Below are 27,479 nucleotides of genomic sequence, written 5' to 3' on the forward strand. Positions count from 1 at the left end.
AATACTCTTCTTTGGGTGAGATCCAAAAAGGATCCACCCCTACATAGATCTTCACCCTGGCATATCATATAATAACGTGGCTCTGGCATTGGTCAGAGGGTTTTTATTTTTTCCAACTGTGTCAGGTGCTGGTGCTACTCAAGCTCAGGCATTTCCCCAGGCCTCACTTCCTGCCCACACAGCCCCAGGGAGCCTGTCTGCTCTTCTTTTCTCATTAAAACTATTCCCACCCACTGGCTCCCTTGGGGTCTTGCACTCTCACAGGGCTGGGAAACAGGGCCTAGTGTCCCCAGATCTCTGCTTCATGGCAGGTCTAAAAAACAAATTAGGGTCATCGGGGTCTCATCATGAGAATACAGGTACACAGACATGATATACAGGCAGAAAAAAAATTTATAAAGGCCTGAGAATCTCTGTTGCTAGTCAAAAAATCATTTTATTCTGTGCTAAGTCGTAGCTCAAATATATTGCTTCTTACTCTTGTGGGTTCTGCTCATAATACCTCCCCTTGAAAGCATTACAGTGAAAGTTAAAATCTAATTAAACGGAGAATAAGTGCAGCAGCCACAGCACCATGGAGTAATTCAGATCCCTTTGTTAGTCAATGCAAGGAAATTACATTCTAGACCTAATGAAATCTGTTTACAGATTGCTTCATGTCAGGCTAACCCTTAGTAACACTCATTCTTTCATTATTTGTAATACATGTATCTTGTGGGTAAGACAAGTGATTCACAGACTTGCTGTGCTACAACGGGTCTAGCTCACGGTTCTATTTTCAGCACCACGGACAGCCTCAAACACTTCAAGCCCAACTCAACCCAGTGGCATCCAGTTGATTACATACAACTCATAATGATTCTACTTAATGTTTTCTGAGACTGTAAATCTTTAGGTGATCAGACAGCCTCATATTTCTCCTACAGGGGAACTGATAGATTTGAGCTACCAATCTTGTTATTAGCAGCCCAACATCAAATTCATAGAGCCACCAGTTCTAATTTGTAAGTCATTTTGCAGCCTCATGGACAACCCCAAGCACATAATGAGAGTCAAATATTTAAATACTCTGTGTAATGTCAAACCAAACTCAAACTCACTGCCATCTAGTCAATTCTGTTCATAGTGACCATATACAATAGGTTAGAACTGCCCCTGTGGGTTTCTGTGGAACAGCTGGTGAGTTTGAACCTTTGAACTTGCAGGCAGCAGCCCACGTTGTAGTTCACTACACTACTAAAATACAACCCAAGACCCCTTTTCATTCGGTCATTTCTGATTCGTGTGTTAGCTCCATGTATTACTGAGTAGAAATGCTGCTACATACGGTTTTCTTGGCTGTAATCTTTATGGAAGCTGATTGACAAATGTATCTTCCACAGCACCACTGAGTGAGCTCAAACTGCCAACCTTTAGATAAGCAATCCAGTATAAACCGACCATTTGTACCACCCAAGGACCTTGTGTATGTCAAAGGACCCATTATAAATGCTTCTGGCACCAAAATTTCCTACTTCAACCTTATAAGTGCACAGAAGAGTTACAGGCAATGTTCTACAAAATGAGCAGGTTTCTAGTAAGAAAAGCTATACATACAATATAAAGGTAGTGGCTCAAAATTCTACAGCTGTGGAAAACCACCTCTAGGCATCTAGCTTAAAAACAAGGTTATATTAAATAGTAAAGAATTAATGTGGCTTAAGAATCAATTATTTATTATTTAGGCAAATGAAATTTAGAAACATTAAAATATTTTTAAATGTTAGTAAAATATTAGGAAATACTATGATTAGGATTTCAGGAGCCAGTAAAGCGGTATAATTTTGCTACCTCACCTATGAGCTAGCACTTCTGCCCAAAACAAGGAAGCTACAGTTAAAACGTTGATTTGATTTAACTGTGGACCAAATGCTTGGAAGAAAGCAACAGTTTGGAAGTAACCTAAGCTCAGGGCATCAATAGCACAGTGGCTCAGTACTTGGCTAACTGAAAGGCCAGTGGTTCCAGGAGAGAGATATGATAGTCTTCTTCCAGGGGGAACCCATCACAAGACTGGATATATCACCCACCCCATGGGGAATGAATAACAGAACTGTGGGTGAAGGGAGACAACAGACAGTTTAAGATGCAAAATAACAATAATAATATATAACTGATCAAGGATTCACGAGGGTAGGAGGGGAAACAAGAGGAGCTGATACCAAGGGTTCCAGTAGAAAGAAAATGTTCTGGAAATGTGGGTGACAACATGTGTACAGGTGTGCTTAATACAATTGAATGATGGCTTGTTATAAGATTTGTAAGAGGCCCCCAATAAAATGATTTTTAAAATGATTTAAAATTGTTTAAAGATTTACAATCCTAGAAACACTCTGTGGCAATCCTACTCGGTCCTGTGAGTTACGAGTTGGAATTGACTTGACAGTGACGGACCTGTTGTGTTCAATGTCCACCAGAAGGAGCCCCGGTGGTGTCATTGTCGTTAGCACTCAGCAGCTAACCAGTTCCCCGTGGGATTGCTGTGAGTCAGAATGGACTCAGCGCGTACCAAGAACAAGTCTTTAAATATGGCTCTGGGGGTACAGAATGCTCAGTCTTACCCAGAGATACTACAGAAGAAAAGTCCTGGCAAGCCACTTCCAGGAAGACTGCAATCAGGAAAACCCCAGAGTACCGTATATACTCGAGTATAAGCCGACCTGAATTTCAGCCGAGGCACCTAATTTTACCACAAACCCTGCGTAAAAATGTGCTGAAAAACTCAACGTATACACAAGCATATACAGTAGTGCTATTCTGTAAAATGTGGGGTCTTCATGAGTTGTCATCAACTCCACAGTAACTGAAAACAAAATTTCCCACAAATCAACACGTGCACAAGGCCAGCAGGCAGTCCTGAATTTAATTGTAAAACCGAATTCAAGGGATTCTATTAACAAGGTTATGCAGGTCCGGCAAAATACCTTAAGATAATAGTTGCTGGTTGTAGTTGTTGTAGTTTACATGTTCTGTGATGTGAGAAGTGAAGCCACTGGTACTTCAAATCCCAGCAGGGAGACTCATGACAGATAGTTCAGCAGAGCTTCCCAAACAAGACAGACTAGGAAGAAAAGCCTGGTAATCTACTTCTAAAAAATAGTCAATGAAAATCTTAGGGATAAGATGCTTAATATCTATTAAACAGGCGTTGGATTGTTGGATGGGCTCATTAAGATATGGTAAGCATATATGACTTCATTATAAAAAAAGAAAAAGAAAATGCCACGCACATTACAAAACAAATTTCATTAAATCACCTCTCTAACTCAGCAACTTGCTGTGAGCCGACTTTTCAGAAAGCGCTGACGTGAAAGGCAATGGAACCAATAAGTGTATAAAGTCTAGACCTGGGGAAATACAACCACTAACTGGTGACTTCAAAAGGCAGGTCTTGTCATCCTGTCTGTCATGCTAGACCTACAGAAGTTCTTATTCTTTCATGATTCTTTTTGACTCTTGCCGAAATTGCTCTCTTGAAAATGAATGAAGCAGAAGATCAGAATTCAAATTAGCTCAATTTCTCAAAGTTCAGAGGCTTTAGCTCAATCTTGAAAGCAATGTTCATAAATTTGCTCACCAGTTTGAGTGCTGAGAAGAAAATCGGAGTATCAAGGAGATGAGATTTAATGAGGCCCTAATCAGCACCCTGATTAACGACTAGCTAATAAGGCATAATATCTGACGCCACTTAAGGTCAAAGACATTGGGCAGCTGAACAGCGGGCTGCCCGCACTTTCCAGTTGCCAGGAAAGAGGGCTCTTCCGAGGACCAGCTGGGGTGCTGTCAAACTGAAAGACAAGAGCTCTTCAAAGGCAACATGAGCAGGGTCTCTGAAATTTACATTTCTGTTACATTTTTTAACTCATTTTATTGGGGCTCATACAATTCATCACAATCCATCCATACATCAATTGTGTAAAGCACACTTATACATTTGTTGCCCTCATCATTCTCAAAATTCGCTTTCCGCTTGGGTTCCTTACTATTTATAGTTAACAGGGACTCTCATTAAGAACCCAGCACTGATTTCATAGAACAACTGCTCCATTTAAAAGTCTTTATCATTATTTCTTTTTGGTGGGCATTAATGGAGAAGCTATAAATGAGAACAGGAAAATGGGCTTAGGGGAGGATGTGGGGGCACATGGAAGGGAAAGGGACACACATCAGGAGGCCATTTCCGTTTCCACAATTTTATCTGAGAGCCATGGCCCAACTAGCCTGCTATCAACTCCAGTGTTACCTATGACCCAACAGCTTACCTTGCATCTTTCAATAACACAAAGTGGACAAGTTAATAATAACCACATGGCCCGTAAGCCAACTAAAGAGTTTATACAGATCTCTATTCGGGTATTTAGAAAAGGTAACTCACTGTATATATAAAGCCAAGTCAGTTGCAATCATTTTAATCCCATCTCACAGCTGCCCCATGGATTGCCAAATTGAACTGTCCTCTATAAGGAACATTGGCAAAGCCGGGATCACCAGGGCCATCTTCCAAGGTACCTGTGGGTGAGTTCAGTTAGGAGTGGAATGCTATTTGGAGCCTTGATGGTGCAATGGTTACGGGATGCACTGCTAACTAACAAGGTCAGTAGTTCCAAACCAACTGTTGCTCTGCAGGAGAAAGACAGGCTTTCTACTCCTATAATGCGTTGCAGTTTCTGAAACTCACAGGGGCAGTTAGTTCTACCCTGTCCTATAAGATCGCTATGAATCAGAGTTGACTCCAGGGCAGTGAGTTTGAATGCTGCTATAACCGCAGTGTTAGTCTGGGTAGACTAGACAAACAAATCCATGGGCACACATATACGAAAGAGATTTATAGACAAGAGCAATTGAACATTGAGAAAACATCCCAGCCCAGTCCAGATCAAGTCCATAAGTCTGATATTAGCCCATATGTCCGATACCAATCTATAAAGTCCTCTTCAGACTCACAAAACACATACAATGACACCGAATGCAGAAGATCACAGGCCAGTGGGTAGAAAGTCTTTGGATCCAGTGTCATTGGAAACATCTCAGCGCTGGCAGGGGTCTCTCTATGGCTTCTTTGGCTTCCGAGGTCTGGTTGTGTCCATGTGGCTTGCCTTCTGGATTGTCTCCCATGGAGTAGCAGAGAGAAAAAGGTGTCTTCCGCCTCCAAGGAGGATATACCAGATTTCCCAGAATTCTCAGAGAAGGCCATGCCCACAGAAGTCTCATTGGCTATCTCCAGATTGACAGCCTAAACTCCACCCCTACACTCTTAATCCTTACATTGACACCAGATTAGGTGACTACCACAAGCAGTAACACAAGTTATAACAAACAGAATTGTATTTTCTCACAGGTCTGAGGGAAGTGTCTCTCTCTGTCAGTTCTGGAGGGTTCTTGTTTCTTCTGAGCTTCTGCGCCGAGGCCGTCTCCATGTAGCCAGCATTTCTCTTCCCCGACATCAGTTTGCTCACTAGCTTGTTCAATCATTTTTATATCCCAAAAGAGAATGATTTACAACTACAATATACGTTTATTAACATAACAAAGAAACGGATTCCCAAATAGGATTATAGCCACGGGTACAGAATATTTTGCAGAGACAGAATTCATTCTCTTAACAAATGCTTAATTATTTATGCCACCTGGCACCAAAACGCACTGCCATCAAATCAATGCCAAGGCATAGAGACCCCATAGGCCAAGGTAGAGCTGTCCCGGTGAGTTTCCAAGACTGTAACTCTTTATGAGAGTGGAAAGCCTCATCTTTCTCCTTGGAGCAGCAGGTGATTTTGAGTTGCTGACCTTGTAGGTAGCAGCCCACTGCACAACCACTAAGCCATTGGGGCTCCTGAATAAGAAGACAAACTGGTCTAATTCTCACTGCGATCAAGTTAATTCTGACTCATATTGACCCGACAGGACAGAGTAGGGTTGCCCTGTGGGTTTCCAAGGCTCATCTTTCTTCCACTAAGTGGCCCCTGGTTTCAAACTGCAGACCTTGCAGTTAGCAGCCCAACATGTAACCCACTCCTAAACTCACACATACAGTGCAGGCCAGAGACAACTTGAACATACGCTCTATTGCCTTTAAGCAGTTGAGTTTACGGTTCTTGAAGATTTTTTTGTTTTCTTTTTTGTGCTCTTGGTGTGTGTGTGTGTGTGTGTGTGTGTGTGTGTGTGTGTAGATGACTTACAGGTGCATTGGGGGGTTTATTAAAATATGTTTTCAACCTTTACCTTAATATCTAGAACACGAGTAGTATATCTGGTGCACGTGGACTGACCTAGAAATCAAGGCATCTCCATAGGAGCCCCATCTCATGGGAATCTCTTCCTATAGCGTATGGTTCTGTGACCTCCTTTCTGAGGATGGATCCAGCTTTACCTATAGTAGTCTATCTGGACTTTGTTAGGCAGAATAAACGTATTAGGGGGGGGGGGGAACCTGCCATGTCAAAGTCCAGAGATGTTCTTAATCAGAAAGCAGGATGTTCCTTGTCTACCATTATTCCAGTCATATAGCATGTAGAATGTTTTGGGAAGGTCCACGCAACCCTTTAATATAGCAATATCATCACCACGACTACCCCTGCTGGATGATCACTGTGCACCAGGCACTCTCCTAAGGGCAACAGTCTTCCTAATAATCCTCTAAGGATGGCATGTGCTTACAAATACGAAAGCTGGGGCACAGAGCTGAGAAACTCCCCCAAAGCCAGGCATCTGGAAGGAGGCAGTATTTGAGCTCATCTGGGTGAGTTGAATCCTATAATCTGCCCTCGCCCACTTTCGTGCTCCCAGGTTAAAAAGACATGGGTGCCATCCATTGACACAATGTGCTATCACTGTCCAACGGGAAGCAACTAGCGATCAATGAGACTAATTGAACTAGAAACACTATTATCTGTGCTGTATTTTCTTTACTTTTTTTTTCTCAAAAAAAATCTTTTGAATTCACATATTTGTTTTCCCATGAGTGAGTCCATAGAGATTAAGTCTGTGGGCTCTGGTATCACACTGCCCCGTTTGGCAATCTCAGCTCTTAGGTGCAATCTTGGGCAAGTGACTGAAACTCTTCGGGCCTCCGGTCCCTCTTCTGTAAAATGAGGATGACAGCAGTGCTCACCTCTAAGAGTGGTCACTGAAACTGAGAACAGTTATGTGAAGTATCAACAGACTACCTGGCACATAGTGTAACTCAGAAAGTGTTGGATGCAACAGCTATTGTGTTTTTAAGGATTCCTGTAGGTTATACATTGGGTTGCTAACTGTAAGGGTAGTGGTTCAAACCCATTGTTCACTCCTTGGGAGAAAGGTGAGGCTGTATGCTCCCCTACAAAATATCTTATAAATGAGAAACTGTGAAGAGTTGGTTTTTCATAAAAGTTTGGTTGAGCTCAGTCTGTTATATTGCAAAAGAATATCTTCATAGGAAATATCTGAAATCTCCCCTAACATGCTACTTGGGAATTCAGAATGCTGTCTCATTTTTAACTTGTACTTACAAATCTCAAATATAAAGTTATGTTTCTCATAACTTTAAGTGTTTCAGTAATAGAGGATCCCAGAGCACATGGGCATAAATTATGTGGATGTCTAAGAACCACTTAGCAATGCCTATGAGAAACATTAAGTCAATATGATAAATTATACATACAATATGATTTTTTAAAATGAGAACATGTAACAAAAAGATTAATTTTGGAATTAAGCTTTATTATTCTTTTGTTCATTGGTAGATAATTCAGTGGTAGTTATGCCAATAATCTATCTTGGACAAAGTGCATAATGTTCCTTAGAAGTGAGGGTAGGGAGACTTCATCTCATGTACTTTAGATATGCTATCAGGAAATGTCAGCTACTGGACAAGGACACCATGCTGGCCTAAGTAGAGGAGCACCACTGTGGACGCAACAATGGGCTCACCATAACCACAGTTGGGAGGATGGTGCCTTACCAGGCAATGTTTCATTCTGTTGTACACGAGTAACTATGACTTGGAACTGACACAATGGCACCTAGCAACAGTAACAACAGTCTTGCTAATTAAATGCAATTACAGTTTTTATGACATATACTCAGCCTTCATATCGCTAAAGTAAAATTATACTTATGAATTGCTGTGACAATCGAATGAGAGAGCGTACACACATTTTATAAATGTCAAAACCCTATGCATAGAAAACAGTGATCAGAACAATACCTTATTCCTATGTTTGCCCAAAGAAGTAGAACTCAGAAATTTAGAAATTTCTAGAGTTCCTGTAAGTCTCTGGTGGCACAGTGGTTAAAGTACTTGATGCTAAAGATCATTGGTTTGGACCCATCAGCCACTCCCAAGAGAAAGACGGGGCAGTCTGCTTTCATAAAGATGCGCAGCCCCAAAAGCCTGTGGGGCCATTCTACTCTGTCCCCTATAGTCACTAGGAGTCAGAATCAACTCAATGGTTATGGGTTTGGTTTTTATTTTGCTCAAAACTTTATAAATTATCAAGGGGGGATGGGGGAGGAGAAAACTGAGGAGCTGAAACCATAGGCTCAAGTACAAAGAAAATGTTCCGAAAAAGATGATGACAACATATGTACAGAATGGATATATGTATGGATTGTGGTAAGAGCTATAAGCACCCCCAGTAAAAAAATTAAAAGAGAATTGATTTAAATAGACGTGGAAGAAATGGCTGGAGGGTTCCTTCTGAATCAGTCAAGGAAAACCCTGTGAATCACAATGGTTTGCTCTGCAACTGGTCATGGAGTCGGCACAGAATGCCAGAGAGCATTTTATTCCGATGGGCATGGGGTCACCATGAGTCAGGAGCCAACTTTATAGCAGCTCACAACAACACTATGGTTTTTCACAACATCACTTGTGAAGTCATATTGGACCCAATGATGGACACTCTAGTATGAAATTATAATATGAAACTGCTAAAAATACAGTTCAAATTATTTCTGGCTCCAGGTAACTGTCAGTCACCATAAGACATTCATTCTAACACATCTATCATTTAGATGTGTCATTGGCTACTCCAATGACAAAGGTAGATAGGAGCCTACAGAGTGACTACTGAGAAAGGGTCTCGGTGGAGAAGCAGTAATACTGGTGCAACCAGGAAGTCAATCACAGCACATCTTTGCAGATGTTCAAAACCATTCCAGAGAGTCTCTGTATGTGTGGATGAGAGACACATCTAATGTTCTCATGTATTCCATTAACAGATTTGGACAGTCGATCAAAATCATTTAGAGAGAAGCATCCAAACTAGACAATGTGCCTAACAGAGATACTAAATCCTCCTTGGTCAGTATGGATAATTAGTGTAGACAGGAAAAACTATAATTAAATACAGGTAAGAGAATAGGGATTATGTAAGGAACTTCTCAAACAAGAGCTTTCTCAAGGGGCAATGGCTTGAAGGCTACATAGAAAATGGCATAAGCATTGCTGACTGGAATATTTAGAGTTGGATCCAAAAATTAGTAGATTTTCAATGAAAGATTTTGACTTTTATAGCCCAGAACCGAGGAACCATTCTTCAGTTGGATTGAAACAATAAGAGGAAGGAGGCTAAAAATGGACAGATTCCCCAATGTTACTACACAGGGGCTTCAAAATATTTGTGAAAAAATTAAATCAAAAGATAAAAGATGAATGTCATCTTTTTCATCTCAAAAGTCAGCATGATTTGGAAAGAAGGAGGAATAGAAACAGGAAAAATAAGGAGTGGGATAAGAGATGTTACATTGCATCAATGTGGTTAAACAAAATGTGTATAACTTGTGGAATGGAAAACTGATTTGCTCTATAGCCCTTTGCCCAATTCACAATATTAAAACATTCAAACTCACTGCCATTGGGTGCATGCTGACTCATAGTGACCCCTGTGTTAGACAGGGTTCTCTAGGGAAACAAACCCTGCACACTTATGATAGATATATAGATAGAGATACATACAACACGAAGAAATAAACAGCTAATTAGTCCACAGAGCAGTACAAATGGCTCAGTTCAACTCACTTCCATGAGATAATTAATACACTGTTAGTCCTTCAACTCACGAGGGCTGCGGGGTGCAAGTCAGGGAAGCAGACAGCTGAGTCTTCTGTAGAGCCATACAGGCAGTCCCGCTACAGGCAGTCCCGCCACAGGCAGCAAACAGCAGGGCAGGTCACCAACAGTCAACCAGATGACAGGGTCCAACAGTCCCCAGCTCAAGTGATGTATACACCAGCCATGTGGCAAAGCAGGTCTTGAAGGAACCTCAAACTATAGCAGCACGGTCCATGGGTTGGGTGTCCCACAGGTAGTGTAACTTACAAGTTGAAGTAGAGAATTAGCTAAGGCAGCCACACACTGGTCCAATCATCAGAGAGCAAGAGACAGAAAGGTGAGGCTCACTGAGCCATTTATCTCTTTGCCCTTCAATTAGACTGCAACCTTATTAATCCCACATGTGTTTATTAGCCAGCTTGGCACAATAAGCTTACCTATCACACCCCTGTGGTTTTCTGAGACGGTAACTGTTTATGGGAATAGAAAGCCCAGTCTTTCTATAGTGGAGCTGTTGGTGGTTCAGAACTGCTGACCATGCGGGTTGCAGCTCAATGAGAAACCACCAGGGCTTCAATTCACAATATAGAATGTTTTTGAAAAATGAAACTTTTCCACAAATGTTTTGAAGACCTGTCATAGCTTTTCTTTTTTTCTTTTCCCATTAGGCATAATGGACAGCTCTATAGGAGTCGTCTTACTGGTCTCTGGGTGGCACAAATGGCTTATGTTTGATCAGTTATTCAAAGGTTGATTGTTAGACCTCACCCAGCCAAACCAAACCAAACCCATTGCTCTTGGTGGCTCCATTACTGAGTGGAACTGTGTACCAAACTATACTGTTTATGAAAGTAAGTGCAAGGTCTTTCTTCCAATGACCCAATGGGTGGGTTTGAAGCACCAATTCTGTAACTGGGGGTCGAGTTCAAATAGTTTTGCCACCCAGACAACTCTATGTAAAATATTACAGCAAAGAAGACCCCATGCAGTTCAGTTTTATTCTGTAGCATATGGTGTCTACATAAGTTGGAATTAATTTTAAGGCCATGGTTTGGATTTTTTAGTATAGGGTAAGAGGGGTCTTTGCAGTAACAGCAAATAAACACCTAATAAGCCTGGGAGAGTGGGTGTTTGGGAGTGTAGCTGGAAGTGGGATTGTGGGAATGTGCAATAATAATATTCTCTAAGAATATTAATTGGGGTAAAAATATTCTCATACACTAATTACAAAGTGATAAAAGTAAGATATCAACACATGTTGAAACAGTAGAAGTACAGTATCATCATCAATAAATTCGGTATCATTTTTCCTACTATTTTAATTGCTTCAAATAAAGAAAATCCCTGTGCACTACAAGCTTCACAAAGCAGGAATTAAGTCTGATCTGCTCAACATTGTTTTTCAGTTCTTGTACTAAGCAGGCACACAATTACTTGTGGAGTCAGTCAAGTGATGCTTTTGAAATGCATTTATCCTTAGGGAGGTTATACCTATTACTTTAATGAAGTACCCTGCTGCGGATACAAGTCAATCAATGCCTCCAGTTGTTCACTACATCTCATCTCCTCTGTCTGCACAATGACACAGAAGCCAATCAGCCACTTAAACCCACACTTCATGAGATACTTTTGAGTGAATGTCATGAACATCAAGATACCATGTTTCAAATATTTTGACCACTCCAACCATCAAGAGCTGTTATGTCTCCATCAAATCAAATGCTTTATCTATCTTCCCTGTATATGATTTTCCTTCTCTAATATTGGGTCTGGAATAATGTGTATTTTAGTCTAATAGTATTAAAAATCATTAAAAAGAAGAAAATCTCTATAAATAATAAGCTGTAATTTACACTAGTGCTTTACTGGCATGAGTAAGCCTTCCTGCCTGTCATGAAAATCCCACTGTGACATCTCTTCAATGGCTGCAATGGGATAAAGGGAAGTCAGACCAATTTTACAACCCCGTGGATGTTACCACGGGCTAAGAGTTGGACTGCTAACTGCAAGGCTGATGCTCAAGCAAACTTCTTAGTCATTTTATAGGAGGAATATGAGGGCATAATTTTCTGTAAAAACTTAAAGTCTCAGAAACCTGCAGGAGCAGTTCTGTTCTGTCTTATAGCATTGATATGAGAAGGAATCCACTTGGTGGCTGGGGGTTTGGCTTGGGGTTAGATATGAGTTGGAATTCAATTTGAAAGTAATGAGTTTGCTCTGGTTTATTATACCTCTCATAAGAAATGCCTAATATAGCTGGTGAAATCCTGGTTACAAATAAGCTTTTGGGATCTCTGGGGTTGCTGAAATGATGTATAGGCAAAGGAAACATCAAGCAAAGAGCTTATGCTTCCAGAACTCAACAATAACATTTACATATTTTATCAAGAAATGCAAATCAATCTAATATTTAAATGGATAAATATCAGACTATCAAAATCTAAAAAGCAGATTGCCTAATAAGACAACATATTAGCTGCTACCTTTCTTTTAGGGCATTAATAATGAGTTATATTCCATTAATATGGCCCTTCTAGCCATAATCCCTTAATTAAGTGGTATGTTATAATTTTGAATTTCACACACTTGTAGCTATAGTCCTATTTGGGGGAACATTAGCTAACAAGGAGCCCTGGTTGCATAGTGGTTACACACTGAAAGGTAGGCAGTTGGAAACAATCAGTGCTCCTTTGGAGAGAGATAAAAGTTTTCTACTCTTGTAAAAAAATTACACTGTCAGAAACTCACAGGGGAAGTTCTATTTTGTCCTATAGGATGAAGCTTTGAGTCAAAATTGACTCAATGGCAGTGAGTTTAATTTGGATCTGCTAACAAACAGGAGTAGGATGAGACTAATAGCTCACCTTTAGTAGAAGGTGTGAACAGGTTACACTCTGTTTAATGGTTATTTTGGTTACTGTTCTTTGGATGGATTTAAGTCATGATATGTTACAGCAGAAAGAAGAAATGCTACTTCTGGCATGGCCTGGGAAAATGCCAAAGGCCTCAGGTCATTTGTGCATAAATACGCTAGAGTCCAGGAGTGGAGAATAGATTATTACATTTGGATGAAGGGTTCAATGTTAATTCAATTGCACCATTGATATTCAATGTAACGCTCACCAAATGACCTTTCCCTGTATGGATCTGGTAAGAAGGTGGGGGGGAAACACTGATAGGATTCATCTGTGAATGATGGTCAACAGTATTCCCTACCATGCCAACTGCAGTATAGAATAAAAGGAGCCCTCTGAGGAGCAGGGCTGTGATCACATTACCAGCAAGAGCCAGGGGCACAGCACATCCTGTGGACCCAGCATCTGGCTTAGCCATGTCTGACCTTCAGAGTTTGGACTGAACAGCACTCACCACCACGTGAGACATTCCCGCAAACTTCTGTGAGTTTCTCTGGGAACCTGTGAGATTCTAAGAACCACAAAATGTGAGCAAATTGCTCAAGGGAGAAGTGGGGTGGGCTCAGGGGTGGAATAGAGCAGACTAGCATCTGGGAAGAAGAGTTGGACTTTGGGAACTTATTCAATCTTCAATTCCTTGGAACCAGTTTGGTATTAATTCTCACAAAAGAAATGATTGCCACAAATGATGCTTTTCAGTTACTTGAAGTCACTCTGGCGATGCAGTGAGCTGTGCATTGGGCTGCTAACCCCAAGACCAGGAGCTCAGACCCACCAGCCACTCCAGTAAAAGATGCACTTTTCTGCTCCTGTAAAGACTTACCACCTCAGGAGCCCTGGGGATAAGTTCTACTCCACAGTACAGTCAGGTCACTAGGGTAAGGGTCAGAGCTCACTCGATGGCAGTTGGCTGGCTGGTATTAGTTACTATAGTGTAGCCCAGACGTCCTCAAACTGCGGCCCACGGGCCACATGCGGCCTGCCGAGGAAATTTATCCGGCCCATTGGGTGTTTTTGCCCCATTTTGTTTTTTACTTCAAAATAAGATATGTGCAGTGTGCATAGGAATTTGTTCAGAGTTTTTTTTTTTTAACTATACTCCGGCCCTCCAACGGGTCTGAGGGACAGTAAACTGGACCCCTGTTTAAAAAGTTTGAGGACCCCTGGTGTAACCCATAGATGCTGCTCCCTGAGAAAGTCTAGAATCATGGCATCACAGGTACACCTAGCATCCAGAGTTGGGCTTCTAGATGCCCCTGTACACTAAAAGGATCTAAGCTCCTGCTCCATCTCAGAAAGGATGTGAGCTGGTGACTGCCTCAGAGCCTCCTTTGTTCCAATCGAGGCCGCTAACAGTAAACGCTTTCTAGCTGAAACAAGCTGAAGGAAACTTTTTAATCAGACTTCACTTTTAGGCAATGGCAAACTGACATTCATTTGTAAGAAAAATAGAGACAGATGCCTTGAATACTCTGTGTTTAGTCTCACCCAACAGCACACCATCTTGAAAACTACAGACCGTATCATCACATAGATATAGCCCACCAACCTTACTCAGATTTCCCAGTTTTACGTGTATGTGTGCATGTATTTGTGTGTTGTGTTCTCTATCATGGTACCACATGGGTTGGTGAATAGATACTGGCACCGTCAGGAGAGAAAGCAGGTAGATGCACTGCAGGATAGGTTGGCAGTAGTGTGCCACCTTCCTTGATTTCACAGCGTAAGGGAACCAATGGAATCACACACAGCTTTCCACTGGAAAGACACTTTCTCAGCAACGAATTGGTTTTTTTCAATCAAATGAAAATTTAGGAGGCCAGCCTACATGAAGAAACAAATCACCACATCTGTTTAATGTTACTGTTGTGTCAACAATCAAAGGCTAATTGGACGCTAGGGCTATAACTCAGAACCTGTTTGGGGATTGGCGTTTTTGTTGGCATTCATGAGATAAGAGAAGATAAGAAAGGAAATCAGTGCCATCAGGACAAGGACCCTGTAGCTGTTAGTTTCTGTTCCAACTGAGGGCAGCTCGTGTGCAGAGGAAAGCTGCTCTGCAAGGTCTTCAATGACTGTGACCTTTCAGAAACGAAGTGCCCGTCCTTACTCCACAGGAGCCCCTGGGTGGGTGGGGACTGTCAGGCTTTCAGCTACTCCCTGAGCACTTAAAGTTTATATACCCAAGGACACCTCCCCATCTCCAACCTGTGATAATGACTAAAATGTACTGCATTTCTACAATTCTGTCAAGACACAAATATAATATAATGGAATCACACAGTATGTAAACTTTGGAAATTTGTTTTTCTTCTTTATTTCCTGCATCATAACTTTTGGAGATTTATCCAAGTTGTAGCAATCGTTAGTCCCTTTTGGCTGCTCAGTAGCATTCCAGGGTATGTGTGGATCATAGCTTGTTTAACCAATACCCTGTTGGCGCTGCTGTTAACACTGGTATACAGGTTCTCATGTGACTATTAACTTGCTTTGTTATAGGATAAATATCCAATAATACAAAGGCTGTTAAATATGTTAACTGGAAGTTTAATTTTTTTTAAAGAAACTGTCAAACTACTTTTCTGAGTAGCTATACTATTTTATACAATAAAGGAGTGCTCCAGTTCTTTGGTATCCTTGCTAACATTTGATGTTGTCACTATTTTGATCTTTTAACCATTCTGATATGTATGTGATAATATCTTACTGTGGTTTCAGAGTGCATTTTCTCTGATGCCCAATGATACTGAACATCTCCTGTGGTTGTGAGCTGTAATTTTTTTTCAAATCAATATCTATTTATGTCTTTTACCAATTTTCTAATTGAATTGTTATTTTTCCTGCAGTTCATTTTGAGAGTTTTTTGTATGTTAAAGAACCCTGGTGGCGTAGTGGGTACCCCAGGGTGCTGCTCACTCAAAGGTCAGCAATTCGAATCCACCAGCTGTTCCACAGGAGAAAGATGAAGCTATCTATTCCCATAGAGATGTACAGCCACGGGGAGCGGTTCGTTCCACACTGTCTTATAGCATCACTAAGAGGTGGAATAAACTCAATATCAGTGAATAAGTAATTCCAGCACTTCATCATTTCATGAAGATGTGGTTTGCAAATATTTTCTCCTAGTCTATAGCTTGTCTTTTCATCATCTTAAACATATCTTTCATGGAGCAAAAAGTTTTAATTTTGATGAGGTCCATTTTATTGAATTGTCTTTGTATAACACGTTTTTAATGCCAAGATTAAAAACTCTTTGCTGAGCCCAGATCCCCCCAAAATCTACTCGATTTTTCCCCCTAAAAGTTTGACAGTGACATATTTTACATTCAAACCTGTGGTCGAGTTTGAAGAAATGTTGCTACAAAGAGATTTAGGTCAACGTTTGCTTTTCTGCCTGTGGATATCATTGTAACACCAGCTATGGGAAAGTTACCTTTCCTCTATTTACCTGTGTTTGCTCCTTCATCAAAAATCCATTGAACTTGTTTGTGGGCACAGTGCTTATGCACTGAGTTCCTAAACAGAAGCTTGTCAGTTAAAACCCACCCACCGCGTCAATGGAGAAAAATGCAAACTGCGGCACCCATTTCAGTAAGGATTCGCGGCCTTGGAGCCTCTATGGGCAGTTCTACTTCGTCCTGTCCAGTCACTGTGAATTGGAGTCGATTCAACCGCAATAGAGTTGGGTTTTATATGCATCTGGGTAAAAGGAGTCATCTTGCACAGTCATCAAAGTGCACGGCTACTAACCAAAAGGTAGGCGGTTTGGAATCACCATCCACTCCAGAGGAGAAAGAGGGCAATCTGCTTCTATAAAGATTTTAAACCAAAAACCATACCGACTGTCATCAAATTGATCCTGATTCACAGCAATCTTACAGGATTTCAAAGGCTGTAAGTCTTCGTGGAAACAGACAGCCTCTTTTTTCTCCAGTGGAGAAGCTAACGGGTTTGAATCATTTATCTTGTAGCTAGTAGCTCAACACTTAACTGACAGCACCATCAGAGGTCCATGGAAACTCGATGTGGACAGTTCTATTCTGCTCTATATGGACACTCTGGTTTGGAATCAACTCAATGACAACAGATTTCATTTTTAGGCATTGTTTCTGGGTGATGCAGTGATGAAGTGCTTGGCTCTTAACCAAAAGGTCAGTGGTTCAAAATCACCAGTCACTCTATGGGAGAAAGGCTTGGTAGTCTGCTTCTGTAAAGATTTACAGCCTGGGAAACCCTATTAGAGAGTAACTCTACTCTGTCATACAATCAGTATGAGTGAGAATAGACAGCAATGGGTCTTAGTTTTTATTTCTGGTCATCCTGTTCTATTCCATTGATCTACTTGTCTATTCCTCTCCCTACGGCTAGACTGTCTTTATTACTACAGCTACTTCAGAATAGCAAAGAGACAGTGATTCTTCTTTGTCATTGTTTTAGTTATGATAGGCGCTGTAGACTCTGTGTATTTCCATACAAATTTTGAAGTAACCTTGTCTATGTTTCTGAAAACGCTGTATTACTAATTGCTGAGCACTTTTGTCATGTGTGTTGAATTTTGTTACAAATATTTTTTTAGATAGTCTTATTGCCATATGCTTCATGTCTCATACAATTTAATCATTCAATCATATTAGGAAGAGTTGTGCAATCATCACCACAATCAATTTCAGAACACTTTCTTCTCATACTCATTGTTGTCAGCTCACCATTTTCCCCGCCCTCGCCTGCCATGCCTGCAGGTAATTCTTGATCCACTTACTGTCTCTCTATGGATTTCCTATAGGGAAAGTCATCTAAAACACAAACAAGCAGCAGCAACAAACCAACAATGATAACTATACAAAGCACAAAAAGAATTAAAAAGCAAGAAGAAAATATTAAAAACTGAACTAACTGTAAAATGGGTCAAAAGGGAGATCAAATGATAAGATATTAGATTCTAACTTAACTAAATCTGCCATAATTGACTTTACAATGCTAGATTTCTGATAACAAGGCTATTCACATCCCTGGACAATGGTCAGAGGAGATTCACCGGAGGATTAATCCATGTGGGGACCCTGTCTTTTTGAGCATGTTCATATGATTCTTCTTCTTCAGCCTGATATGATGTCTTCACATTGATTGATTTCTTTTGTAATGTTAAACCAATCTCACATAATTGGATTCATTTCTACTTGGCCATGGTGTAGAATTGTTTTCTACATTGTTCAATTTAGTTTGCTATTATTTTATGAAACCACTTATCTACATAATTTCTCATTTTTTTACCGTTGTCTAGTTTAGTATTGGAATGATACTGAGCTCATAAAATAAATTGGAAAGTGCTCCCGTTTAGTCTATTTTCTGGGTGAGACTGGTAAAATTAGTTAATTCTTCGTTAAATATTTGGTAGAATTCTAGGATTTTAATTTCTGTAATGGTTATAGGATTTTATAAATTATTTCAACTTGATTGCGGTCTGGTTGTTTGTGGTTATGGAAGAACTGACTCCTTGTGGTTGAGAAATGTACACGTACAAAGTGGTTGGAAGTATGGCTCTACCCACCTTTCAGTGAGGGGCTACAAGTTCTACAGTAATATCTCCTGTTTAATTCTTAATATTGGTGGGCTTTTTCTTTTCTCTATTATTTTTATCAGTTTTGCTAAAGCTTTATCAGTTTTTTTAATCATTTTATTAGGGCCTCACACAACTCTTATCACAATCCATACATACATCAATTGTGTAAAGCGCGTTTGTACATTCATTGCCCAGCTTTATCAGTTTCATTGACTTTTTTCCCCAGAGAATCAGCTTTCCGTTTCACTTATTTTCAATTTCATTGATTTCTGCTCTTCATTCTTTTTTTCAAGTTCTGGTGCACATCATTTTCTCATTTGCTGAACAACTTTAATTTGATTACTTCAGACGCATCATTATCTCTAATGCAAGCATTAAAAGCTAACGAAAAGTAAAATACTGCCATCGAGTCTATGCTCACACTGTGAAGAGGCTGGGAATCTTTACAGAAGCAGACTAAGAAATCTTTTTCCTGCCAAGTAGCTGGTATGTTCCAACTGCCAACCAATTGGTTAGCAGCCAAGTACTATAGCCAGTAGTTTTTCATGTAAACATATGTAATTGTTGTTGTTGTTATGTGCCAGCTAGTCATTCCCACTCACAGTGGCCCTATGTACAGCAGAACAAAGCGCAGCCCAGTCTCGTAACATCCTCACAATTGTTCTTAAGTTTGAGCTCATTGTTGTAGCCATTGTGTCAATCCATCTCCAGAGCTTTCCTCTTTCCACTGCCCCTCCACTTTACCAAACTTGATGTCCTTCCCCAGGGACTGGTCTCTCTTGATAATATGTCTAAAGTCGGTGAGAAGACAAAGTCTCCTCGGCCTTATCTCAAAGAAGTATTGTGGTTTTACTTCTTCCAAGACAGATGTTTGTTCTTTTGGCCATCCATACTACTTTCAAAATTCTTTGACAACACCATAGTTCAAATGCATCATCAATTCTTCTATCTTTCTTATTCAATGTCAAACTTTAACATACAGATGAGGCACTTGAGAATAGGATGGCTTTGGTCAGGCACACCTTAGTCCTCAAAGAACCTTGCGATTCAACACTTTAAAAGGGACTTGTGCAGCAGCCATACCCAACACAATGTGTCCATCTCTTGACTGCTGCTTCCATGAGCATTCATTGTGGATTCAAGCAAGACAAAATCCTTCACAACTTCAATCTTTTCTTCTTTTATCATGATGTTACCTATGGGTCCAGTCATGAGGATTTTGGCCTTCACACTGAATTATAATCTACACTGAAGGCTGCAATTCTTGATTCTCATCAGCAAGTGATGCAAGTCTTCCTCAATTTCAGTAAGCAAGGTGTTGTTATCTGCACATCACATCCAATCCTGATGCCGTATTCTTCTTCATATAATAGATTCTCTGGTTATTTGTTTAGCATACCAATTGGATACGTATAGTGAAAAGATACAACCCTGACATACACCTTTCCTGATTTTAAAACCATGTAATATTCCCTATTTTTGTTCACACAGCTACTTTTGATCCATGTACAGGTTCCACATGAGCATACTGAAATGTCCTGGAATTTCCATTCTTCTCAAGTTTGGGGGTTTTTTTGTTTATTTTTTATGATCCACACAGTCAAATGTTTTGGCATAATCAATCAGGACCAAGTAAATATCTTTCTGGTATTCTTTGCTTTCAGCCAAGTTCCTTCTTAAGTTAGCAATGATATTCCTTATCCCATGACCTCTGAATTCAGCTTGAACCTTGACAGCTCCCTGTCAATGTACTGCTGCACCTGTTGTTGAATGATCTTCAACAAAATGTTACTTGCATGAGATAGCAGTGATATTGTTTGATAATTTTCACATTCTGTTGAGTCACCTTATAATGGGTAGAAAAACGGGATCACATCCATTCAGTTGACCAAGTAGTAGTCTTCCAAATTTCCTGGCTTAGATGAGTGTGTGTTTCAAGGGCTTCATCAGCTTGTTGAAATATTTCATTTGGTATTCCATCAATCAATGGAGCCTTGTTAGAGGCTAATGATTTTAGTGCAGCTTAGAATTCTTCCTTCAAAACCATTCGTTCTTGATCAAATGCTACCTCTTGAAATGGTTGACTGTTGGCAAGATTTTTGTTTGCCAGTGACTCTGTATGTCCTTTCCATCTTCTTTAATGCTTCCTGCATCATTCAATATTTTGTCCATATAATCTTTCAATATTACAACTCAAGGCTTGACTTTTTCATGAGTTCTTTTAGATTAAAATATTCTCAGCATATTCTTCCTTTCTGCTAGCAAAAAGTAACAATAGCAACAAAAAGATCTATGATAGAAACTAGGTACTTGCACAATTGTAAGCATATAGTGCTACAAATATCTCTTCTACCATTGCTTAAGCTTCTTGAAAAGGGGTTATTTACATTTTAGAGACATTATATGTACTGATTTTATCAAATTCCTTTTTAAATACTCTTTATTTTTCCCTTAGGATCCTATGGCCAGTGTTCTAGTACCTTCTACATACTCTTACTCTATTAAATCAAACTATCTGGAAAGAACTAATTAAACTCATTTTCATTAAAGTTGTGAACAACATACACGTTACTCATCCAAAGGTATTTTTATTTAACAAATTCCACATGATGCAACTTTGGGAAAGAGAGGACCCTCGGTCCGTGTCCAAAATCAGCCTAAGAAAGAGAATATTCTCGTACATGATTGGCTCTCTGGAGATAGCCATATCAGGTAATTTGGAGCATGCCACTGAACTTTTATCTATATCTTGTCATAAAGATGGTAAATGGGGACATTGACATGGAAATAGAAGTTTCAAAGATTAAACAGAAAGGGTGCTTGGAAAAAATAAGTATATAGGTTGATATTAGTGTACAGTTTTCAAAGTGTTGTCCAATCAACACCAATTGCATTACTTGGGATTTATTGGGTGGAATTGCAAGTTTTTGAACCTCACCTACACCCGTTGACTCAGGTTCTCTAGGGTGGGGCACAGCAATCTGTGTTTTACCAAGGCCTTGCATGAATCTGATGCAGCTAAATTTGGGAACAACTGTTTTGATGGACACCAAACTAAGAATCCAAAAGGTTGGTTTCCCTAATAAAAGGCTCTATAGGCTACCTCAAGTTCTACATACTGGGGAGCACACTAACTTAGAATCTATTATTCAAAACAGGCCCAGTGGGCTTACACTTAATTAAGGCAGTGGCTATCTCAGAAGACGGTCTGAGATATTTCATTAATATGCACTGAAGTGTGGATAAACAAGTATCATGGTTATCTGTGCTTTCCAAAAAAATGCTTCTAAGGTAGACGCTAGACCTATCTGCTTGAACAATATGCAAAAAATTTCAGAAAGCAATATGTCTTACCATCAGCAAAGAAAAAATGTCATCTGCTTTTTAATGTACTGTGGGAGTATACTTCAGATTTTCAGTCTTTTTTAAAAGTCCAGTTTCTGTAACTTTTATTTTTAATCATTTGTATACATATCTTATGTTGTGTAAAAAAGTACTTAAAGTTTATAAAACATAATATATATTTTCCCTCCCAGAAATAAAAAGAAACATACTGTAAAAATGTGTTCAAAATAATAATTTCTGTCACTAGTTTAGCTTCAAGTTTAACACATTTTTGTTGAAAGCTTATGTGCAAATTACTAAATTATTTTGAGTTAAAAAAAAGAAACCAGCAAAACAGGATTCCTGTGCTAAGCAGAACTCAGTTTAGTGTAGAAGAGGATGTAGCATTTCCATTTGCACTCACTGATTATACAAAGAATTAGGAAATGGTCTCTCAGTGCTTGCTACTGAACAAGATTCCAAGGCCCAGGTATTTATCTTCTTCTTGGTTTACATTAAGTATCCCTGGTGCTGCAGTGTGTTAAGTATCAGGGTGCAAACCTCACCGTCAGGGATTCAAGCCCATCAGCAGAGGCACTCCGGGGGAGAAAAAGGAGGCCATGTGCTCCTGAAACGATGTGTAGTCTCAGAATCCCTGCGCAGGGTTGCTATGACTCAGAATTCACGTGATGGCCGCGTATCTTTTGGAGTAGTTGGTATTACTCCAAAGTGAGTCCAGTGCTGGCAGTGAGCCTGGTGAGAAGCGGCAGAGGCACTGCTGCGGCAGTAAAAGCAGGAAGGAAAAGCGCGTCAGGGTCACTGCTGCAGTATTGTTCTTAGCACCTGACTGATAGTGCTTAGATCTGCCCTAGACATGATTAAATAGTTAGCTGTCTTGGTCCACCCAGAGTTGTTTTGTTGTCATAATGAACATATTTGCTATGGGATATGGTACCTTGGTGGGCACGTTTCTCAGCAAGAAGGAGAGAGGAGTCAAGGACCCTGTACTTGAGGACTTTTTCTCATAGGCACCGTGTGAACTGAAAGTCAATTTTGTTACTTGTTAGCAATTCCGGTAAGAGGAAAATGAGAAAAGGAAAAAAATAAATCCTTCAGGGAGGTAAGGTTGAAATCAGGTTTAGTTCTTCCTGTAGGATTTTTATAATCCTTTCTCTCCTTACCCCTAATCATCTTGGAAAATTCCACATGCTTTGTAAAGGAGTTCGCCCTATTCCCTTTTACTCTGCTATTCATTTCCCTGTCCTCCTTGTCTAATTAAGCAGCTTATGAGATCTGGGATCTAGCATTCACAGCAATTGGGGGTCCAGTGGACAGGACAGTTACACAGAGAGCTGTTATGCAGGAACCCACCCAAACACAAACCACTTTGTAGGGAAAGAGGTTTGGGGTCAAAATAAAAATTTTCTGTTGAAATGAAATAAACCTGAGCTCCAAGTTGGGCTTAAACACAGACTTTTCTGTCATTGTTGCTGCGAGCATGAATAAGCATCAAGAACTATAAAGACCTTTATGCTTTTATTAAAGGGAATTTAAAAACAAGATCATCAAGGCCCAAAATGTTTGAATAACTTCTAGAGCATTCCAAAGTCATCTCCTTTTGATGAAAAGTGGTCATATCACTATAATGTAATGCACAAATCCAAAAGTGATTCATTTTATAATATATCTTTTGGGGATTTGAAAAAAAATCAATTCATGGAAAAAATATGGTTACTAGGTTTCCTAGAACAGATAATGTATCCTGCTTCTAGAATAATGTCACAGAAATGTTAATAGTAAGAATAATAGGCCATAGAGGTAACTATAATCCTGATAGACCCTTTTCCCCAGGTTAACGTTTCTCCATAAACACCACACCATTTTCAACATATGTAACATGTGAATTGGTCACCATTTCATACTAAGGGTAAATGAAACACGTGTTTTCTCCTTGCAGATCATTAGTCTATTCAAGCTTCCACAATATTTCTCAACTCTTATTCCTATACAAAATTAACAAGTCAATCTGTCTGTCTCTACCCTCCTTTTCTTCTTTTTCTCTCTCTAATACAGACATACACTTATTCACAGACGGTCAAGATACCCTTCCTCCTCGCTTCATTATAATGACTCTCAACTTGCTCTTCCTTATTAAGTTGTATGCATGTATACATACATATGTAATTGTCCTTGAGATTACAAATCCATCTGTGAGAACGAGTATCTCCAGTGAGAGCGTGTACATAAATCCATACCCTCACACTGCCCCCATGCCTAAACCCAGTGATCCTGGGTCTTCAGGTCCACCTTTCTTTCCATGATCACTAGGTTTGAGATCTAAAACCTCAGATGGCCTCTTGAATCTTCCCCCTCTGACCCTCATCCACAAATGACTGGATGATCAAATACAAGATGCGTCTGATGCAAACAATGTTCTCAAAGTGAACCAAAGGGATTTGTGAATCTACCCAAGCAATACCATGCTCAACATTTCCAGTTGATTTGCTTCACTCTTATCAGATAAATGTGCTTGATCAAATTTCCCCTGATATTGATGTTTTATCTAGATTTTGAAATCTGCTAATATTCTTGAGAAAAGTTGTTAGTCTTAAACAGTAGTATATTATTTGTTCATATATATATATGAACAAATACATATATATATATATATATTTAAACTGTTCAGAGTGACAGTAATTGATGGTGGATTGGAGTCCAAAATCATGCCATGCTGCTGCTCCTGGAGCCATTGACCACTTAATTGACATAGTGACTTAATCAGTCAAATTTTTCTCTGATAGTTTAGAACCCTCTGCCCTCCCCCACCTCCAAATCTTAGCTAGTTCTGCCAACACCAAAAACATTTTAAAGCACTAATAGTTCACTGTACCTGGAAAAATGTTAAGTGTTTCCTACTCACAAGTGCATTACTGAACTCAACATGTCCAAAGTACATGAGACGGAGTCTTACCATCCTTGCTTCTGATGAGCATTCAAGCTGTGCTTCTTCCAAGACTGACCTGATGGATCTTCTAGCAGTCCATGGCACTGTCTAGATTCTTTGCCAGCACCATAATTCAAAGGCACTAATTCTTCCGTGGTCTGTCTCCCTTACTCAATGTCCAACCTGCATATGCATATGAGGCAACTGAAAATACCCTGGCTTTGGTCAGGTGTGCATTAGTCCTCAAAGTAATGTCTTTGTAGTTCAACACTTTAAAAGAGGTCTTACTGTGTTTCCCCGAAAATAAGACAGTGTCATATTAATTTTTGCTCCCAACGATGCACTAGGTCTCATTTTCAGGGGATGTCTTATTTTTCCATGAAGAAGAATACGGTACACACACACCAAGAAGAGGCCTATTAAAAGAGACCTCGCACTTCCTGTCTGCTCCAGCTGCGCTGCGGCCAACAGTGAGCTGCATGGTGGCACCTGCCACAACAGTCAAGTCCAAAGTTATGGTAGCTTCAGGGGGACTTATTTTGGGGGGATGCCTTCTATTTCAATGAGAGGCCAAACTGTAAGTAGGTCTTATTTTGGGGGGATGTCTTACTTTTGGGGGAACAGAGTAGGAAGCAGATGTGCCCAATAGAACATGATATTTGATTTCTTGACTGCTGCTTCCATGAGTATTGGCTGTGAATTCAAGAAATAGTTGACAACTTCGATCTTTTCTCCAGTTTTCATGTTTCCTATTGGTCCAGTTGTGAGGACTGTAATTTTCTTTGCAGTAAGCTGTAATCCATATTGAAGGCTTCCGTCCACAATCTTCACCAGCAAGTACTTCAAGTCCTCACTGCTTTCAGCAAGGGGCAGAGAATTCTGACTCACAGATTGGCTAATATCTCTATTCCTCTAAGTGTAAGAGAGCCATCTCAAGTGTAAAAACAGAGACAATGCCAGGTCTATTAAGAGAGAAGAACCCCCAGGGGAAGGGTGTATGAGATCCCTGTCTGAAGTGGCAGAGGCAATAAGACACCAGAGACCAAAGGCACCAGAGCACAAGATCCAGCTGCTGAGACCATGCTGCAGTGAGGAAAGGAGACAGGAGGCCTTTCTGGCCAAGGGAGAACAAGGCTAAGGGATCATGGGGATGGAAGGCGAAGAACCTGAAAGAGACTTGACTGCTGGCTAAGGAGAGGTGTTGCTATGGACACAGGACTGTGTCCTTCATGTTTTCTGACCCTGACACTTGATGATATGCTAAACTTCCCCAATATACTTCCATTAATTGTGAGCATTCTCTGTGAGTTCGATGTAGCCACTGCAATGGATTATTAAACCCAGCACAGACATTGAGTGGCATGAGAGGAATGCCTAGTGTCAAAATCAGGTAAAAGGATGGAATGTGGGTCTATGTCTGGCCTCTGCCTGTGGGAATTGGCCTTGGGCCCATGTACACTTGGATTCTTCTTCTCTTTTGTTTAGAAAACAAAGGTCAAATGTGGCTGCCATACCATTTTCTCAATTTTACAACCTTTTCTTTTTTCATATTGCCTTTTTAGATACTCTTTTCCTAATCACCCTTCCTATAAGATCTTTTGTTGGTATTGTTCTTTAATTATGGTATGTGTATATGTTCATTGGGCATGCATAATTAAATATATCCACTTTTCCATTTCAACATCTTGGACATATACAGGTCAGTGACAATGACAACATTCATCACCATGTGCAACCATCACTGAGATTCTGTTAAGGGTGATGAAAAATATTGGAAATGGGTACTGGTGATGGTTACTGTGTTAGCCTGGGTTGACTAGAGAAACAAATCCATAAGAACTCATATGTGTCTAAAAAATAACTTTATATACAAGAGCAGCTGTACATTAAGAAAACATCCCAGCCTAGTCCAGAACAAGTCCATAAATCCAATATTAGCCCATATGTCGGATATCAATCTATAAAGTCCTCTTCTGACTCACAAAACACATGCAATGATGCCAAATTCAGGACAATCACAGGCCAGTGGGTAGAAAGTCTTTGGGTCTAGTGGTGTTGTACGCCTATCAGCGCTGGCAGGAGTCTCCACACAGCTTTTCCAGGCCCACGGTTCTGGTTGTATCAGGGTAGGTCCATGTAGTTTCTCCCCAGGGATGGCTCACAGGGAGTGTGAGAGAGAGAGAGATTGTGTCTTCTGCCTCCCAGAAAGAAATCCCCAAGTTTTTCCAGAATCCTCAGGGGAAGGCCATGCCCCCACAGAGGCCTCATCATTGGTTCTATCTTGATTGACAGGCCAGACTCCACCCTTTCACTCGTAATCCTCTCAAATTGACACCAGATTATGTAACTACCGGTTACCCATGAGATTTTAGTATCACAATATGTGTTGGTTTATACTGTATGTATATTGATACTTTATAATACAAAGAGTAAGCTTTTTTTTTTTTTACACACTAAGTTAACCACAAAGTCAGTAATTCAAACCACCAACTCCTCTGTGGGAGAAAGATGTGACCATCTGCTCCATTAATTACAGCAGTCGAAAAAACTATCTAGTTCTACTCTGTCACTCGTAATCCTCTCAAATTGACACCAGATTATGTAACTACCGGTTACCCATGAGATTTTAGTATCACAATATGTGTTGGTTTATACTGTATG

General features: G+C 40.1%; 1 protein-coding gene across 1 annotated transcript in view; it reads right to left on the reverse strand.

Annotated features, from left to right (window-relative positions):
* Window positions 1-27,479, reverse strand: part of AMPH (amphiphysin) — a 147,718-nt gene that overhangs the window by 116,887 nt on the left and 3,352 nt on the right. The window lies entirely within an intron of this gene.

Source organism: Echinops telfairi, unplaced genomic scaffold (genome assembly GCF_000313985.2).
Source record: "Echinops telfairi isolate 266 unplaced genomic scaffold, ASM31398v2 ScPeMD7_7;HRSCAF=31, whole genome shotgun sequence".
NCBI lineage: Eukaryota > Metazoa > Chordata > Mammalia > Afrosoricida > Tenrecidae > Echinops > Echinops telfairi.